The sequence below is a fragment of the Taeniopygia guttata genome, chromosome 3 (genome assembly GCF_048771995.1).
Source record: "Taeniopygia guttata chromosome 3, bTaeGut7.mat, whole genome shotgun sequence".
NCBI classification, from domain to species: Eukaryota; Metazoa; Chordata; class Aves; order Passeriformes; family Estrildidae; genus Taeniopygia; species Taeniopygia guttata.
Genome location: NC_133027.1, coordinates 74395008 through 74410900, shown reverse-complemented (window position 1 = coordinate 74410900; position 15893 = coordinate 74395008). Strand labels below are relative to the sequence as shown.

Genomic DNA, 15893 nt, shown 5'->3' with positions numbered 1-15893 from the left:
AAGGCCACCCTGCCGGGAGCACCTGAGCGGGCGGTGCGGCTCCCCGGTGCGGGCCGAGCGCTGCGCCCTGCCCGGCCGGGCGGGAGCTCCGCCGCGGCTCGCCCGGGAGCAGCGGCACCGCCGGGGAGAGCGCGGCCCGCGGCTGCCAAGCGCAGGTCTGCTGCGGGTCCCCGCAGCGCTGATGTCCGTGTTAATGCTTCTATATGCCCGGAGAGCAATAATGCTGCACTGAGGTCCGCTTTTGGACCGACTCGGGCCGACCGACTTCATTTTAATTATAAAGCAACATGAAACAAGCCTTTCTGGCTATTCCAGGCTCCATGATGCTATACATTGAACTCTGCGTAGAGATGGGTGAGCCAATTCATTAGGCTTACTAAATAAGCCATAACCACTATTTTAGCCAAGACCTGAGGTTTGTAGCTAATAGCTCAGTTCAGTCTTCTTGCAGAGCTTGCAGTGTTTGCAAAGCTATAATTAATGCAATCTGTAGAAATAAAAACATTTTCCTTAAATGTGTTTTTGAACAAGTGCTTGAGTAAACATAACGGGCAGCAAATACCTCTTTCAAGCTGTTTTAAAGTGTTTTGGTGAAGGCTGTGTGCTTAGAGTTTATTATGGTAAAGTTACAGGCAGCTGCAAAGTGAAATAGATCCTATTTTGTTTAAGTCTTTCAGAAAATTTGTGTAAAATCCCAAGAGTTGAGTTTTTTCCTTTCCCCCCCCCCCTTTTTTCCCCCACTTATTGAGTAAGGTGCTATAGGGACTGCTCAAGGTGAAATGGCTGTGGGGAATGGCTGAGCTGTTCATACCTGAAATACTTCAGGAAAAGTTTTGCCTTGTTGACTAAGTTTGGATGTTTTTTTTTCCCTCTTAAATGATTTGTAGATTAGAAGCTGCTAACTGAAAACCTTAAAGGTTTGAGCTTGCTTCGTGAATTTTATTTTGTGTGGGATTTTAAAGTGTGGGACAGATAAAGTCAAGTGATTCTCATATTTTACTTTTTAAGACATTGAAGCCCCCTTAGACTGTCAGGTGATATATACTATTCTAGTAAACAGATTAACATGGCAATTTACTTTCAAGTTTACTTTAACAAATGTATAAACATAATTTGCAAGATAAGACATGTAATATTCTTTTTTCCTGTATATAAAAATAGTTCTAAATATTAGTGTGGAAGTAAACTGGAAATGCTACCAAACCTTAGTTTGTCCAAATATAAAAGTTAAGGGTGATGGTGACTGTTACAATATCTTTAGATGATACATAACCCAAATTATATTAAAGCTGTTTAAAGTATGGATATAAATCACTGCGGAATATGCTTTTCATTCACTGAGGGGTTGTCTGCATCAGAAAAGGGAAGAAAAATCTAGCCAAGAGCACTTTGGCAAACTCTAAAAATTAAATGCCATAGGCTCTCATGCAAATGTATTTGACTTCACTGTTATCTGAGTGATGTTAGAAGTCCCTCTGTTCCTTCAAATTCAGTGTTCATTACTCATTTGTGTACCTTATGGCAGTCTGCATCTTTGTGAACCATGAGCAGAAAAGTCAATCCTGGTGGAATTCCCTGCCTCTGCCACCAGAAAGGTAATACTTTTGAAGACGTCAGGCTTTCAGACTGAAATGAACTTGACCATTTTGGTAGGTGTAGCTAGTCTTGTTAGTAGAAGACTGTAGGTAGTGAGCTCATGTTAGTTTTTCCGTTGCCTGTGCTCTTCTTACGGAAAGGGCTCACCCGTGCAAATACTAGAAGTATTTAAATACACTGGAAATACTTCCCTAAAACAAGTAAGGGGCAGGCAGACACCCATAGGAACGAAATAAAACAAGCACACACTGATGCACACATACTTTCTACATCTTCCCACAAGGCTGAACTTTGAGTGAGGCAGGTTTATTTCTACTATTTCTGTACTTACCTGTTTCAACAACAATAATAACCCAGTGCTATTACGGCAACAAATACCACATCGCTTAATGGTTGTTAACTCCTGTAGTCATTTTGCTTGTATCTCATAGACTATATAACCCCTTTCCACATGCACCTTTCTCAAATATCCATGGATAGTATCTGCATAATTACAAGGAATAACAAACCCAAGCTTTGTAGAAAGACCAAGAAAATCTATGGCTTTTTTTTTTCACCTGCTGTACCACTGTGTGGCGACTCAGAATGGCCATTCTTTTCTACACATCATATGCAGATTTTATTTTTATTTGTGGTTTGAAGAATAACAGATATAGGCCAGAGGTTATGAGAACAGGGCAGGTTTCACTGTGGATCTGAGTTTTATGAAAACTATGGGATAATCATGGAGAGGGAATGCACGTCCCTGATCACAATACTGACAGAGGTATACTCATCTGGCCAGGTGGTGGCAATATCAGGGGAACAGCCTGCTGCAGTCGTAAATCTGACATAAGATGAACCTTGGCAGAGACAAGATAATAAAATTATAGTTCTCTCTAGCAAAGCACACTACTGTTTCCCAAAAGGTAATACATGGATCAGAGGTTTGTTCCTTGCCTGGGCTTTAGGCAACAAGCTGGGTGATGGCATGGCAGGGGGGGAGGATATCAACATCTGTCTTGAAGATTTTCATCTGTATAAACAGACCTCTGGCCTGTTTTAACGATATGTCCTCACTAGATCGAGGAGCAGATCAAGTACTACTTTCAGAAAACGCTTTCAGTACTTTACAGATCTGTTTCCCTATTTAATTGGGAATAATATTTTTGCATTTCACTAGGGCAGAAATACCCACAAGAGCCACCCATGTCTGTAGTCCAGGTGAATATGTGATTTTCAGATGGTGGAATCTTTGCAATGGTCTCATAGAAATAAATCACAGAGTTTTCACACAAATAATATCTCCAAGAGATTTCCGGTTGTCTAAGAGTCTTATGTGATTGCAGGTTTGCAAGGCGTGATGAGCATATGGGTTCCTACTACATTAAGATGATTTCTGGCAGGAAGATGCATCAGAATAGTCAGCGGGTAGTTGAAATGCTCCAGTCTGTCTAGAGTCTTGTCCCCTGGATCTCATGGCTATATCTAAAGGGAGTGTGTATGTTGTAATTTGTCCCTCTCTGCCCAAACTGTGGACCCAGCCAGCACTTACTTGACTGCCTGACTATGTGCCAGGATAGAGAAGGGCTGATGAGAGATGGGCTGATGCACACCTGAATCTTTATTGGGAAGCCATGATGTGCACCAGGGTCTAAGAGTTTCAGAGTTTCTATATGTTCACTGGGTTAGAGATAGTCCAAATCTTACTTTGAGTTTGTACCAGTCTTGGCTTCTTGTCACCAGGATTACTCTTTGCTAAGGTTCTCCTGGACTCTGGTCTCCTGAGTAGGACCATATTGCAATAATAGATAAAGTGAGGTGAAATGTAATATTCCAATTATTAATTGCTAACTGAGCCTCAGGGATGCATGCAGGAGGATAATGTTCTTTAGTATTGTATTTATTGTTATTTCAAATGAACAAATATTGGCAACAGAACAATGGCTTTCATTATGGAAAGGTAGGCTGAGAGCTGTCCCACAAGAATCCATGAGATCAGGAGGGACTGTAGCCGGTTTGGCTGTTCCTGTTTTTTTCTCCCCTTGTGTCAAATACTAATGTAAAACATTCTTACATTCCACAAAATATCTTTAGTAGCCTTGTCCTTTTACCTTGTTTATAAAAAAACAGGTAGCACTCTGCAATTTTTGTAACACACTGTTGGATTGTTTTTGCAATGCCACATTTTAATTCTACTCTGTGAGATGTACCCGTTCTTTCTGGATATATGAAACTGAGGAGATCTGAGCCTTGTTGACTTCTTGTATTAGGGAAATTCGGTGTATCTTGAGGATATAGGTACTTTTGTTTTGAAATACTGTGCTTTGAAGAAAGCTCATTTTGTTTATGAACACTGCACTTACCAACACACTTTGTCATTGTTTATACTGCATTTTTGAAACCATCAACTTCGCTTTTATCTCAGTTGCAGTGTTGTGTGTGTGGATGTACTTCTAAAAACAATAGGATACAAGTGTTTCTTATTTTGAAATCTTGATGACTTTCAACATACCACAAACTATTTATACTTTCAAAGCCTTGCTGCACCATGTGCTTTTCTCAATACAATTGATAGATCTTACAAAGGAAGAAAGTTTGCTTGAAATTACTTCTTGAAATGAACACCTCTGCCTGGTAATAGTTTCTTTCATCAGCAGCTGAATATTTCGGGGAACAATTGTTTTCTTTTTCTCCCTTGGCACATGCTTTGTGAGTATTCAACAGCATTTAGTGCGCTTGATAACTTCACAACACTGACCAATATAAAGTGGATCTCTAAGGTAGTACAGTAAAGGGAGCTAAAATCAAAGCTTTCCAAGTTAAGGACCCATTTGGATGGTGCCTGCAAACCAAAACATTTGGAAAAGTTACTCTAATTGTGACTGAAAAACCAAGACCATAAATAAAATTTTAAGTGGCTCCAGACCCTAACAACATTGTTACTGCAAATGGGCATTGGTACAACCAAGGGTACATCAGCTCTGAAAATAAAACATTTTCAACAATGCTTCCTTGCAATAAACTCTCAAGACACTTCTTATTAAAGTAATAACACCAAAAACTGTGGGAGTTGATACTGAAAGTGTCAGCAAACTTTTCATCAGGGGTCAGAAGAAATTTTTGTGCATGCAGCCAACAAAAACTGCACCTTATAATGTGTAAGACATTAATGAAGATGGCCGGTTGACTGCATGCCCATAAAGTTTTTAAAACTAGAATTGAAGATTAGAAATGAATGTGAATGGGGAGGGAAGAGCAGGACAGAGCAAACAAAAAGAAGTAGATCATGCATATTGTGGCCAATTTTGGTGCTGTCATTGGCCCCCTGTTGCCTACCGAATACCTCGAGGAACAGCTGTATTTCTTGACAGTGGGCAAACTTCAAGGTTTAGTTAATTTTGAAAAGCCTCCAAAGGTTCAGCTGCTATCCAAAACCTATCTGAACCCTGTTGGTCTGGAAACCAGGCTACAGATATTTTCAAGATCTGGCTTGCTCGGGACTTTGCTCATATTTCCATTTCTTCAGCCAGACCAGCCTCACCACAGGCACAGCCATTTTCATGGTATTTTGGTACTTCATTTCCTGTCAGGCCTGAGACCAGGAAGTGCAGAGGCGCCTGAAAATTAAAAACTGAGTAAGAAAGAGTTGGAATCAAAGACCTATTTTTGAACAGCAATGAAGGTCTGAGTTTGGTTCAGGAGTGACATTTTTTATCTGAACAAATTCAAACATTCTTGGGCAATCTGCAGAGTGAAAGGATGTTACATCTTGCATGGGACTCAGAGATTTCCAAAAATTTAGTGTTTTCTTTGAAATCAAAATGTAAATGCATCTTAATTTTCTGTTTGATTCAATATTGTGGTCTGAGGTAAATTTTTAAGAGTTGAAATTGTAGATTCATGATGAAGGCCATTTCACAATTAGAATTTGTAATCCTTTCTTCCAAATTAATATAGTCAAAGTAGTTTTTTCTTAGTGAATATTGTGTCCTCTGCCCCTCTACTGTCTTCTACAGCAAAATTCTGGTGATGCCAGTCATTTGGTCTCAATGCCCTGTGTATTTTCTTTTGACATTTCTTTATCCACTTCTGGTTATTAATTGCTAATCACTGCCTTAATATTATCTACAGCGGCAGTGCAACAGTGCAATACTGGAGGCAAACCTGGAAAGAGAAAATACTTCAGAAAAAAATTGCGATATGCAAATCTCACACATAATGTGAGATATGCCAAAAGAAAAGGAGGGATAGTGAGATGTAACACGATATTGTCTATAAGCAAATAAACTAAGTAGAGAAGGTATAGCAGAAATACCTGCATTTTTTTCCTGCAGTTTTCAGTCTTTGCCCAGCTGCTGCATGTACATAGGAATTGGTCTGAATTACAGCCATTGCTGTAGTGCAGTGATGTGCATGGGATACAAGGATACAAACTTACAGGGAAGTGAAAGCTGCTTAGAAGAATGTGGACAAGTTTTTATATTGATGTGATAACACTTAGTATCAGAGGGCTGCTTAATATGACTTTACCAAATTATCAGTGGTCCTCAAGCAGCAAAGCTAATGCAGTGTCATATTTTACCACAGTACTCATGAAGTTGGTCCCCCAAATGGAATTTTCAGCCAGTCCTTGGAGAAGAAATTGCTTTGATGAGTTAGTTCACTGCCCTTCAGTGAATTTTTTTCCCCTCTCTAATTTGTTACCTGTTAAAAATGACCACTAAGTGTTTCATCAGCTGTTGAAAATCCAGGCTAATAGAGAACACAACCTAGAATTCTGGTCAGGACAAAAAGAGAAAACATTTCCTGAAGGTGATCCTTTCCAGCTCTCTCCCTGGCTTGCTCAGTGGGCTGCTAGAAAACTTGCTCAAGAATGTTTACTTCATACCTATCCAAAACCTAGCTTTTTCCCCTTGATTTACTTTAGGCTGCTTGTTGTGTCATCTTCTGAGTCACTGAGTAAAGAAAATTGTTTTCTTTTGTGTTGCCTTAAATTTGTTTTGAGGATGTAATAATAACTGTATACAAATTAGCTGTCATACATGTGCTAGAAATGTCTGAATCTGTCCTAGAGCACCTAAAGAGTACTTACATGCAAATAAAGAAAAATTCCTTTACTTTGGAATGCTTTTTAAGTCATGGCTTTATGCTGTATTCTGCAGAGTTTTTGAATAAAATCGCTGCCATGAAGTACTCATGGTCTTTTTACTTGGCCTACCTTTATCATGCAATTACTTATATTCTGACCTATTTTCAGAATTAATTCAAGGTACTGTCAGTGAGTGAACAGTGTAAAAGCTCAGGAGAGATCAGAACGTTTTTTGAAATGCAAGTAGCGACAGATAAAGAATAATTTTATTGGTATTCAGGATGGATTCACTATGATCTATGTAGCAAACTGCAGTACAGAGAAAATAGATGACCCCTGGTGACCCCTGAATGTCAGAGTGGGAAGGCAATGCCTTAGTTCCATTATTTTTTCTTACTCTTATCTGGAGTAAAGTGGAGGTATGGTTGAGTTTAGTCTGGGTAAAATCTGACATTGAGTCTCATTACTACTTTGAAGGATGGGGAGAAGAGTGGGTGACCTTTTAGGAGACATGCAAACCATTCTAACCATATTTTAACTGCAACATGTCTGTTTGTACAGAAATGCTGTTAAAACAGACCATGTGTCTGGAAGTATCACAGAATACAAAGTGTGTGAGCTGGGGACCTAAATCATGCCATGTAGAGAATTGCTTCCCAAATGTTTTTCTTTGCTAGATGCTGTTCCTCACAGTGGCATTTTCCTGCAAATTGTAGAATCTAGGGTGTGGGGCTGCTGTTCTGAGAATACAAGGTAGAAATATGGCACTGACAGTATGTCAGAAAGGTGGTGATACTAAAATGTGAGAATCTCTTCTCAGTGAGGCTGATACATGTATGCCGTGCTACTTTCAGTGCACTTGTCTTCATCCTGATTTTCTATGCCACCCAAACACGCTGTCTGGACCACCTAATGGTCCTAAAATTAAAAGCAGATTTTCTATTAGGAGCAGGAGGACACGTTGAACACAGCTTACCAATGGCCTCTTGTTCAGTTGTCTCAATTTTTTTGTCCTTATATGTGCAGGTGAAGACTTATTTATTGCATTTAATCACAGTATTTTAATCAGTTCTAATTCACTGTAGCCTCCATATGGATGCCATTTAGTGCATACAAAGGGGTGTCAGTGAAACTGACCCAGGCTCTGTAAAGTTATATTTGTTAATGGTGTGGTCACTGTGCATCACCTTTTTTTACCCATAGTGCTGTATAGCACTGTTCAAGATCAGGGAGCAGCTGCCACGTGGGCTGATGGGTCTTCTAAAGCGAAAAATCACAGTAGTAAATGTCACCTTTTAAAGTAAAAGTTTCTACCAAAGAAATGAAATAATGGAAGTGAAACCTGGTCCTGAAATAAGTATGCTACGATGTACTCTAGGGCAGCACATATTGTAAAGATACCTTTGTCCCCACAAGTGGGTGTAGAAATGAAACAAGATTGTCAACATAGAAACTATATCAGACTTTGAGTTAATCATAGGTTTATTTGTTCAGTGAATTATCTCTGGTGTGTTGGATGGCTTTTTCTTTTTTTTTTTTGGAAGAGAGCCATCAAAGATTTAAGTGACACAAAATAAAAAGCAGAGACGGGAGGGTCTATAGCGGTGTTTCTCCATTGCTCCCCTTGTCCATTCCGTTGCAAATGCAGAGCGGTGGCACCGCTTGCACAAGGTCCTCAGGGGCAGGGAGGTCACCTTTCTTCTTCATGGCACTGCAGGGATCCACCACGGGAGGGAGAGCAAGAGCAGCGCGGTCTGCCCCGGCTCCTCTGGCAAGGGCTGAAAGCAGGGGAAGCCCTTGTTTCCCTCCTCAGTGGCTTTAGTCTGGAGGGGAGCAGCTGGGGACCTTGATTTTTCAGTACTTTACAGCTACACATCAGATGGGAACTCAAATGGGAAAAATCTCAAATGGAAAAAAGTCGTGACACAAGCCATTGGAAGGTATAAAAGAGTTCTGCAAAAAGAAAGTGTCTTTAATGACATGGTGTGGCTTGACATTAATTAACATGAATTAGCATTCATGAGATCTCAGAGCAGGCTGGTGAGGACAAGAGGGAATATATGGACTAAAATATGAGATGCTCTTGGCTGTGAGATAGGAGGAGGGGTTCAGTCTGGAGAAAGCATAGGGCATATTAATTTCATTGCATGCATCCATGCTGCTTCTTTTTGCAGTATTTCTTACATAAATTCTGGTGAGCAAGACAAAACAAAGTGAACAACTTATTTTTTACGCTGTATTTAATGGGATTGTATTTCAGACCATCTCCTTCTGGGACGGCAGTTTCCAAGCATGCCAAATTTTTGATAGATTTCAGCCTAAGTGGATTTAGTTGCAAATCTGAACTTTAAACAGGAGGTTTTATCTTCCCATCATGTTCTCCTTGAAAGGTTCCATGAATTACATTTCTGAAAGAAAGGGAAAGTTTTTTTGAAAGAAGTGTTCACTTGGTAAATTGCTCTTCTGTTTAAGCTTCTCTTTTCCAGGTGCTGAATGACTCCCAGAGCAAAAGCTCTGTCATAGCTTGATAATGGGCTTCCATTAATTTGCAATAAAATTACAAGGCAATATTTATGCATGGATAATTGATTTCAGTCTGAAGGGAAAATGGTGAAAAGCAGAGCTCAAGTGTCTACTTGTCAGTAACTAGCGCAGTAATTTTCTCCACTGCAAAATGGGTATCAAGTACTTCTCTCATGAAGTGTCAGTGTTTATGTTCATTAGCTGCAAGACCAGGAGAGGTCTAGAGCAATGAGAGAGTCAGGATATTTGCTACTACATGAAAAAACCAGATCTGACACCAAGACTAAATGGCTGATAGAGATTAATTTTTTCATCGTTGTGGCTGGTGACAGACTCACTAAAGCTCAGTAGACACAGCACTGCTGATTTGGTAGAGGGACTGGTGAGAAAACCAAAGGTTCACAATACGTGCAGTATTGAGGACAAAGCAAAGAAAAGAGCTAGCTGCAACACTGCTCCTAGGAGTGAGCTCAGAGGACCTGGAAACTGGCATCCTTTGGGACTCAGTTGTGACTGGGCTCTCTCTGGCTGCTGTAGATTTTTCTCCAATATTCTCCTTCCCCATTCAGTTGATCTTTCCTTAGTTCATCTTCAGTATTTGCCTTTTCTGTCTATAGTCTATAAGCTATTTGTGCTTGTACAACATTTTGAGCAAAAGAGGTTCATGCCTGGTTGGCTTTCTCGGTCTGCCACAATTTTCAAGTTCAATAATAAATAAATCTTGAATGAACCTTCTTGCAAGTGAGACTGAACACAAATAATGGAGGATATATAAATAGTAGAGTTCATCAGGCAGTTGTGGCCAAAGTCCGGTTCTTTACACCCTCAGCAAATTATCCAAGCTGGTTATTTTGTATAGACTTTCTTATAATTATGTGTGTATATATATATATATATATATATATATATATATATATATATACACAAATGCGTATGTTTGACCATACTCTGCCTTTTGTAAAGAATTGGAGCAAGAAATTTAACATTACAGGAAATGATCAGCAAAATTGTCTATTCTCTGGTTTTGTCATGCTGTTGGCCAAAGTGTTCTGTACAGTGCAGAGAGCCAAGTGTCATCTGCTTGGTATTTCCTGACTTGTGAGAGCTTAATGTTTCAACCTTATCATTGCCATAAAGTTGGGGTTCTCAAGCTGTGGTATGTGTTTCCTTTCATGATGCAAAACTCTTTCTCCCCTAAAGAAAAATAGCTCTGAATATATGCAGCCTGGTCTTTCCTACAAAGAATAATGTGAATGTTTAGATGCCTCTTCCTTTTTTTGCATGTAGGTCAGATGGACCTGGAACAAAGGAGAAGAGGAGATGGGTTTGGATGAGAGATGCTTTGGTCCTGTGTGTGGAGACCAAAGAGCTGAGAGCTGTTCTTGCTGCTGTGTTCACACCCTCTGAGTGTACTCTCTCTTTCTATAGCAGCAGCACCAAGAACCCTCTGGGAAACCTGGTCCAAAGGCTCTCTTGACAAACTCAGAGAGATGTCAGGCATTATCAAGAAATTCTTCCTGTAGGCCTTCTGTGGCTTCAGCATGTTGTATCCATCAGCTGCACTAAATTCCTTAGATTACAATTTTCTACCTTAAGATGACCCATGTCAGCCATAGATGTGTATGCAGGAGCACACTATATACATTCCCATGCAAACTTTTTCTTCCTTTTGTTTTTCAATAATGATTGGAAAACCCCCATAAAAGCTTAAAGCTCCCTTGAGGTTAATAACCAGAATGTCAGATATTTTCCCCCTAAAGTTTATGTAATTTGATCTGACTGCTTTGATCTGATATTTTCTGTTTGTGTGTTTTGGTCTAAGGGAATGATGCAGAGGAGTCTAGTGTTAGTTTTCATTTGACAAGATTTCGAAGTTGTTAGCTTTTGACTGTGTTGGAAGTGCTACAGGGCAGCTGTGTTTGTTAGTTGATGAATTTGTGTAATCTAAAGACTGAAAAGAACAAAAAGAATACCATCTCCCTTCAAATCTCAGATCAGGTCACTTCAGGAACTGCCTCAGGCAATATTTGATTTTATTTTAGCAGCTTTCATTATTATCATTCTAAATAATGACAGAATAGCGCTTTTACTGCCTGCATTGCTTATTAGGACAAATCAAAAGGTCGCACAGTATCTTTCCTTGTCACAAAAGTGAATAATTTCTTTAAAACTGCTATCCTGAGTCTTCTCAATATACCTAGGGGTGAGAAAACTCCCAAGTGAGATTCATTTTGCAACCATGTCAGGAAATCTCACTCTTTTAATAGAAGTAAGAAGCAACCAGACATCTCCAATGAAATTAGGAGGTTACAAATAGGACTAATCACATGTAAAAACTCACTATTTCCAGCTGACAGCAATTAAAACAGTGTCAAAGATGAAATGAAATTCCCTCCAGGGATCTTTGTAAAAATGAGACAAACATTAGAAAGAGTGTGTATGATGGATGGGAAAGTTTGAAAAAAAAAGTGACAAGTCTATCAAAGCTGAAGGGGGTCACAGTTCATACTCTCCAGCTCTGTTGTGGTATGCAGGATGTCTCTCAGGAAGAGCCCTGCAGCTATCTGCTGTCAACAAGGGTAAAGCAGGTGTGCATGTGTGCCTGGATGATATACTTTCTTGTACCTGATGCTTCTTGCTTCAATAAAGGTCAACATCTTTTAAAACTTTGTGATTATTTTTTTACTGCTTCTGTTTTTGCTAGGAAGTGGTTCAGTGGAGTGAGATTTAGAAGCTGTTGTCAAAATATAATTGGAGCTGATTACCTAATTTCCTTTCATTTGTCGTGACTGTGAAGTAGCCTGAGGGCTGCATATGTCATATACACACATTCCGTGTCCTGTATTGATTAAAAAGTTGTGTGATGTGTGCCAGGTGTCTGCAAGGCAGCTCAAATGGCAAAGTAGCATGGGTGAGGGGAAGTGAGATGGTTTGCCCTTCCAGTACACTCTTCTAAAAGATCAGAAATGATTCTGCCTCACCATGCTGCAGTCCTTCCTGCTAAAGAGGGGTGTCACAACTGCATCTTCTGTCCTGGCTCTCTGGAATATCAGTTAGCTTCTGGACATCCCTGTGTTACCTGGGGAGCAGAAATGCCTGAAGCAGGCACTCAGCTGAAATAGATCTCTGGCTGTGGCCTGTGTGTTGTGGATACAGGAGATGCAGGTTCAGCTGTACATGGGTCCCAGAGGAGGGGTTGCATAATAGCAATTCTAATATTCCACAGTATTTATAATGGGTGTGTCCAGGCTTCTCCATAACATCTTGCTGAGTCCAGTGGGAGTTTGAGCAAGACATAATTGGACATCTGTCTGCCCTCTTGAATCTGGAACAAGAGAAACTATGGATCTACCCCATAAGGGCAGGAGTGTGCAGAGGAGCTTGGAGATAATTGAAGTGCCCGAAACTGATGTGCAGGTTTGGATATGAAGCCTGGGAGGTGTGATAAAGTTTTTTAGTCTGTGTATATCTGTGTGGTGGTGCTGTTCATAATAGATCATGTTGGTAGCTTTTTGTACGTACAGGTAGAATTAGATGAATAGGATACCACTGGGCATATACTGGGTATATAGAGTATAAAATCACCTCTCCCTCTTCTTTATTGCTACCAGATGGTGTTTACTTTCTTGAACCAACCCTGTTGTCATATTTATCCTTGTTACATGTTGTTGACAAATGCATGTGACTACAGAACCTAAAGGTCAATTGAAATAATAATTAATGAAAAAAAATTCACTAATTCATGAAACAAAACTTGTTAAAATCCTATCATTCCCCCTTCAGGGCAAATATACCTAAATCTCTTACTATGAATTTGATAAATCCCATATCCACCAAAACTGTTACTATAAGACTATCATCTTTTTTCCCTGTGAATATGATAGTTTTAGTCTTTGTGGCAAAGGCACAATCTCTTCCAAGACACAGCCATTCTTAAACAACATGCTCAATGAAGGCTCCAAAGACTCTTCTGGGAGACAAAGATTGGCTAACAGATACCTGAGCATGGTGGAAGCACTGGCTCAATTGAAATAGAAGTGAGGAGAACCTGGTAGAGACAGAAGTTAAAGTCAACAGAATGGGGAGCTGTTCTCATGCCAAAAATGTGTGAAGAAAAAAGCTTGAGTCTCAGCAATGTTTATGTCTCTTTATTCCCCTCAAAACCAGTATGTTTGTTTCAAAATAAAATGGGTTATAAATAAAATGGGCTATAAATAACATGCAAACTTTTTAGAAAATTATTTTCTTTCAAGCAACCTATAAGGCAATCTCCAAATGATACATATTCCCTTAGTGACATTGACTGTCTGTGCATACAACTCTGTAAATTAGACCTAAATTTGCATATGTGTATGGTTCATCAACACAATCATTAAGGAAATTTCATGAAGCTGGGAGTGCTAAAATACTTGTTATTCATTCTGACTGCATTATCTGGGCAAACCCATTCAGTGTACATTAGTTTCACAATGCCCTCTTTTTCCAAGCTCTCAATCAGTCCTGCTGTCCCCATGGCCTGGAATCCTGCCGGAGCTTGATTGCAGTATGTCAGGTGAGGTTTCTGCTGCTTACCTGCTGCTTCCTTAGTTGACAATCCTGCATGTTGTCCAGAAGTGCTTGCACATTGTGTTAAAACTCCTGCAGATTGCCTATGAAAACATGGAATGAGGGAGTTTGTGTTTTCAACAGGCAGACTCTGCCTTAGCAACTGTGTGGAACAAGTCTGTGCTGTTATTTCAGTTAATGTGGTCAGGACTCCCTCGTGTCCATTAACCTGAAGCTGTGAATGATGCTGTGAAAAGAAGGGATGGTCTTTCAGTGTTCAAGTCACTTGCATAGTTGTGGTAGCACATTGATCAAGATTTTAAGCTTTTTCTAGCCCAGAGATCTCTGCTGCTTGCTCTTTTACAGTCTTAAATAGCTGTTGACTATCTGCTGTCTCTGAGATAGACTTTTTCTTCGGTGCATTTTTCATGTCAAAGGTGGACACCATTGTGCTATTGCTATTTCATTTTCCATATTGAATTGGGATCTGTGCCATGGGAATCCATTTAACTGTTATGGTGTTGTTCAAATAAACTGAACTTGAACACTTGGCAGATTTAGCCTGATGGACTATGAATCCAGATGTTACCCTTCTTCTGCTCATCACCTAATAAAATACATACCCAGTACTCTGTTATCCTAGGGATAATTTATCAGCCACACTCAGCTTCATTATGGACACTTCCCTTATCCTGTGAAGAGTGGCTGATCTGTCTAGTGAAGTGCAGTCCCACTCTGTGTAGTAGGTTGCTTGGGAATTTGTTTGGTGACTCTTTCTTCTTAGAAAATATATATTAGGTAATCCTGATTGCTAGGTAATCCTGGTGTTCTAGTAAAGGCCAGATTGGTGACAGTGTAATGCCCCTCAGAACAAAGGAGACAAGCAGGTTAGCAGGTTCAAAAAATTTTTGGCAAATATTTCTGCTTTATTCCTAGGTGACTAGCAGGTCACTGCTGTATTTCTAATTGATGGTTGAGTACAAGAACAACGTCACATGTGAGGCACAGTTGCAGTTGCCCAGTTGTTGCTGTTTATTTACTATCCCCTCTGTAGTTCTTCAGGAGCCAGTGGAAACTGGGTTGGTGAAAAGGATGGCTTCCTCATCTATTGAAAGACCATTTGTGAAAGGCTGAAAATTGTATCAACTGTAGCAGGGGCTGAAAAACAGAGAGTGAAGAGTCACACATATCCAAAGATAGGTACATATACTTTTAAAGGATTGAAAAAGAAAAGCACAAAAGAAGAAGAATGTGTCAATATCATATACAGGATAGCCATCTAGCTCCAGGCAGCCTGGGGAAAGCGCTTTCCTCTTGCCCCAGTCATGTCCATGCATGTACTGACTCCTTTTGTAGATCTTTTTGTTTGCTTTTAACTGATTTCCTTCATTTTTAGATAGATGGCTTTTTATCTGACATTTTAAAAAAAAACTGTTACCAATAACAAAGAATGTCAAATCTTTCCTAACTAATCTGATTAGATGAATGGCTAAATGTTTTCTCTCATGATAAGAATTATGTAATCAAAAATACAAGTGATTAATAACTATGTTAGCATAAAGACAGAAAGAACAAGAAATTTGGGCTTATTAAAATAGGTTTTTTAAAAGGAAATTTGTTTACGAAATGTGGCATATTTAGAAAAAACACTTCTTAACAAACAGCTCTTCTGTTTGAAAGATTTCTATAATATTGGTGGATTTTACTGAAATTCTGTGTTTAAAATGCTGATGTTCTTAAGGAGATGGAGAAACACGCTTGTTGTATTCCAGAGATGCATAGTAATGCAAAAAAGCTCGGCTTCCAAAGAGAGCTGACAGAAGAAAAAAAATGCAGGAAATCTAGCAATTTTTAAGTTGAAAGATTTTAAATGGAAGGAACTTCAAGAAGCTACAGCATTTCATGCACAGTGTAACATGGATGCAACTACATGCTGCTGTAATTATAGTTTTCTGTCAGTAACAAGATATCTGCTAAACAGGAATGAATACAGTTTTAAAAGTTTCACGAACTGATTCTGCTTCTGTGAGTCTTTTCTAATCTGAAAGGTATTCTGCAAAATTAGCAAATTCTGCAGGTTCTCTGACTTAGCTTCTTGTTAATAATCACACTGTCTTATTTTAATATTGAAGACAGTATATAAATATTCACTGTTGTC

At 39.4% G+C, this 15893-nt stretch overlaps 1 protein-coding gene across 6 annotated transcripts in view; it reads left to right on the top strand.

Moving 5' to 3' along the window:
* SMOC2 (SPARC related modular calcium binding 2) overlaps nucleotides 1-15893 on the top strand; it is a 139669-nt gene that overhangs the window by 606 nt on the left and 123170 nt on the right. The gene's annotated exons all lie outside the window — the stretch shown is intronic.